A 5,031-nucleotide genomic window follows, 5' to 3' on the forward strand; every position below is an offset into this window, starting at 1 on the left:
CTTATCTTGCCTTTAGTATATTATTTTAAAGTCGTCACTTAAAGCTGTTGGAGGCCTAAAAGCTGTTTTGATTCAGCATTTAATGAGTAAGATTCTTGACTTAAGATACTTAGGTACCTGCTTTATTTCCCAGTGGAAGAAAGCTATTTTTTGTGTTCATCCTAAAGAGTGATTCCAGGCCTGTTGTAGAAGCACCCATAAGGCATAATTAAGGCATGAAAAAACAGTATGTGATTATACTGAAATACCAGGTAGAACAAAGATCAGTGTTACAGAGGAAAAATACATAGGATGCTCAGAAAGAAAACATTTCACAAACAGCAGTATGTAGTGTTTCTTTGGTGCTGATTTCATATCAATACAATTAGAAAAGAGCTTTTCCCTAGAAGCGCTTTTTGACATTATTTTGGGGAAGTATTCACTACAAAATTCAGATTTTTCTTGAGTTAACTGACTGCTGTTAAAGCTGTTTCTGGGGGACTGCCTTGTCCCTGGAGGGAACGCCTGCATGGAATACCTAAAGAAAGGTCCATATTGACAAGTAGAAAGTCAAGCAGAGGTGGTGGCAGGCCTCCATGGATGAACATGGAAAACCAGGAAACCCATGGTTTCCTGGACATTTGGAAACCCAGGGCCCCTCTGGAGCTGGATCTTGCAAAGGATATGAAGGGCAAGAAGAAAGAATTCTACAACTATGTAACAGTAAGACTAGGGAAAGTAAGACTAAGCCCCCCCCTGCTGAATGGGGCAGGGGAACTTGTGTCAAGCGGCAAGGAGAAGGCTGAGGTACTGGCTGGCAGGACCAGCCTTTAAGGAATCTCATACACCTGAGACCAGAGGGAAGGTCTGGAACAAGGTAGACAACCTTGGTGGAAAAGGGCAGGTTAGGAAGCATGTAAACAAACAATGCACTTAGGTCTATGCGGCCTGACAGGTTGTACCCATGAGTGCTGAGTGAGCCGGCTGATGTCATTGTGAGGCCACTCTGGCTGGAGACTGGAGAAGAAAATTTTACTCCTGTCCTTGATAAGGAAAGAACTGGAGAGCTCCAGGCCAGTCAGCCTCACCTCAGTCCCTGGGAAGCCGACACAGAAAGTGCTTCCAAATGCATGAAGGACAAGATGGAGTAATTAGCATGAATTTACAAAGAGGAAATTGCCCTTGACCAACATCATTGCTATCTACATTGTCACTGATACAACTGGCTTGCTGGATGAGGGGGGGAGAGTAGTTGATGCTGCTTACTTTCACTTCTATAAAGCTTTTCACACCATCCCCCATGTCATCATAGACAAGCAGACAAACTATGGGTTAGATATGCAGAGGGTTGTGGTCAGCCACATGAAGTCCAATTGAAGGCAAATTACTAGTAGTATACTGCAGGGCTCAATACTGACTGTTGTTCAGCTTCATCATTCATGACCTGTATGACAGAATGGAGTGCAGCCACATCAAGATTGCAGATGATACAAAAATTGAAGGAGTGACTGATAGAGCAGATGCCTATGCAGCCCTTTAGAGGAACTTAGCAGGCTGGAGAACTGTGCAGAAAAGAGTATCATGAAGTTTAACAATGGAAAACAGAAGTCCCTGTGTCTGTGGAGGGGTAACCCCAGGCACCAGTACATGCTGGAGTCTGACAAGCAGGAAAGCAGCTCTGCAGAGCTCTTGGGGTCCTGGTGAACAGCTGGCTGACTGTGAGCTTGCTGTCTACCCTCACAGCAAAGGAGGTCAGCAGCATCCTGGGCTGGATAAGGAGGAGTGTTGTCCTCTCTGCTGAGCACTGGTTAGGCCACATGATGTGTTGTCTCCAGTTCTGGGCTCCCCATTATAAGGTGGGAATTACTGGTGTGAGTCCAGTGCAAGGGCACAAAACTGTGCCAGAATGCAAGAATTTCTCAATTCTGGTGTAGTTTTGAGGTATGATATGATGAAATGTTTTAGGAATAGAAATAGTATTTGTAATCGGGAGCTAAACCCTCCTCTTGCAGAGAGATCTAATTTGACTTCTTAGTAGTATTTTATTTTACAAAGGTTGATTGGAGCTATGATTCTAATATGCTAGTTTACTCCTTTGTTATCTTACTTCATGCCATTTTTAAAGTAACCTTTTGGGGATAGGTAAATTAAGTGTCCTTTATTGACAGCATCAGCTCTTCTGGAGGATTCTGCTTGGTCTGTAGCAGTCACTACTGAGTATTTTTAATTACCAAGAAATCACAATTAAAGGTATGTTTAAGGCCAGATTCTGGTCTGTAAATGTTGAACTTGTGAACTCTGTAGAGAAAGGAACTTCAATGATGGGAGCTAACAGAACTGGGGTTTGGATAAGGAAACAATCAACCATGCTCTCAGTTTTGGAACTTGAATTTGGTTTTCTTCTCTTTAAAGAATGATTTGCTTCAGGAAGGTGATTTCAACTTGGCATCAAGAGAGACATACGGATAGTACTAATGTAATTGGATTAGATTTGCTTTTTCTTTGTTTTAAAATATGCTTTTAATCTAAACTTAATGGAGTAATGAATAGACTACTGTGTTCATATTAATTCTCTGATTTCAGTAGAGTTAGATAAGTGTTACCTGCTTTGATCTGGATTGTACTACTGTCAGAATTAAGCATTGTACTTCTTACTGGTTTTGTTGTATAAGTCAGCATGAATGTACTTGAGAAATGCCTTAGAGCACATCCGGATGTTCATTGAATGTCATAGCTGCATATTTGATTGAATCAGTGGCTTGTTTAGCAATGCTCAACAATAAAATATTAATGACTGATACAATAGCATATGCAAATGAAGGATGTCCTGCTACCATCTAGTTATTGACAGACTTACGCCCTGGGCACAAGCTTACCTGATACTGTTTGATAATGAGCTGTGTGACAAATTTGCTAGTTTTTACCTATGAGGAATTAATTCAGATGTAGATGCAACAGAATGCCTGCAGGTGTCAAGGGGGAGATTTGTAAGACCAAAACTGGCTGGTGTTTGGCAGCATGGAACAGCTAGAAGACTGGATTTAGTCCCCAGAGACCTCCATTTCAGTAAGAGGGTTGATTACTCTCTGAGGGCAAGGAACAAGCCTTGCCTTGGAGCAGGAGTGAGAACAGTGCCTTTCCTGGTGTCTGCAGTCAGCTCCCAGCAGTAATCACTTCTAAAGCTGTAATCACAGCCACATGGCAGCACTGTGCCTTTTTACTGCTTTCTATTCTTAGCGCTCGTAACAAGGGATTAAAGAGCATGATAAAAATATACACTTGAAAAAACAGACTGTTATAAAATATGATTTCCTTTTGAAGGACTGTATTTAGTACATGATGAATCCTGTAGGGGAGGCATGTATGCGTTTCCAGTCACTGCCAAGGTTTCAAAACTATTTTAAGAACAGCAGAATCTAGCTGTTGTCATAGTAGCAATAAACCTTTTAATCCCACTTCCTCTGGAGATGAAGCTGTTCTGTTCCTAATCTTCTTAAAGATCATCAAGGCTGTTTATGGGACAAGAAACTAGGCATACAGCACAGAGAAAAGGCTACTTGTTACCTCCAGAAAGTTTAGCACTTTATTTTGATTGTGTTTGACTGGGATTTGCTAAGAGACTGATCTTCTGACCAGCTAATAGGAGGGCAGTCACCTGGGAAGCTATCCTTTATTTATTCCAGTGTTTTGGCATTGACAGCTTCTTGTCATAGTTAAATGAAACTGTTTATAGGTAGTTCTGGGCAAGAGCTTGCCACTATCATGGATATCCCATAGTTTAAAATAATCCTTTTGAGGAAGTCTTTTCATCTTTAGTGCTTCCATTTGTTAGAGTCTTGAGGCTTCCCAAACAGCATTGGGTCATATTTAAATATTGCTGTAAAGTCTGTAGTCCCTGAAAAGTTAATGCAGTTGAAAATTCCTTGGAGTATTTGGATAACGCAGGGATCACTTATTCTTAAATATACAATAGGTAGTCAAGAAAAATCCACAGAAAACTGACAGCTTCTTCATCTGGCTTTTGGAGATCAGTTTAGCTAGGTAGTGAGAATTTTAAAATGCCATGTCAAAATAATCCTTACAATAGAATTTGGCATCCTGAACCAAAAACGATGCAAACATTTGTTCATGTGTATCTAGGACTAAAAGAGACCTTTATCACCAGATGAAATTTCTCAGTAATTACTGACATGTGTGCCATTGTCAGTTTATTTGGTATAGTCTGGTTACAGGACTGGATCATGTAACCTCACATCCTGTATATAAGCAATACAAAACTTTTCTTTGAACCTGTATTTCAGTTCATATGTACTGAATAACGGCAACAGTTTGGGGATTTTCATTTGTTTGTTTTCCTGAAGTCTGCATGTTCTGGCTAGATGGGTGCTCAATCTTTAGGACAAATCATGCAACAGAGTAAATAAGGGCTGGAGCACCTCTCCTATGGAGACAGGCTGAGAGGGTTGGGGATTCTCAGCCTGGAGAAGAGAAGATTCAGGGGAGGCATTAAAACAGTCTTCAAGTACCTAAGAGGGGTCTACAGGAGATTTGGAGGGGGACTTTTTACAAGGGCATGTAGTGATAGGACAAAGGGTTTAAGGTGACAGAGGGGAGATACAGATTAGACATTATAAAGAAACTCTTCACTATGACGGTGGTGAGGCACTGGCACAGGTTGCCCAGAGAAGCTGTGGCTGCCCCATCCCTGGCAGTGTTCAAGGCCAGGTTGGATGAGCCTTGGAACAACCTGGTCTGGTGGAGGGTGTCCCTGCCTGTGGCAGAGGGGTTGGAGCTGAATGATCTTTAAGGTTTCTTTCAACTCAAACCATTCAATGATTCTATGAATACTTCCAAGATTCGTTATTTATTTGCATTTCTTTTTTAAATGTACTCAATCACCCCTCTATTGAAAGTTTTGATCACAGGTAATTGGTTTTTGCTTCTTCCTCTCCTTTCCAGCTGCCCTTAGTTCAACATGACATGCAAAGATGTGTTAGATAAACCACTGACTATTCTTGTACCTCTGTCTGTGGAGAAGTTCCTGGTATTAGA

Source organism: Melopsittacus undulatus, chromosome 4 (genome assembly GCF_012275295.1).
Source record: "Melopsittacus undulatus isolate bMelUnd1 chromosome 4, bMelUnd1.mat.Z, whole genome shotgun sequence".
Lineage (NCBI taxonomy): Eukaryota > Metazoa > Chordata > Aves > Psittaciformes > Psittaculidae > Melopsittacus > Melopsittacus undulatus.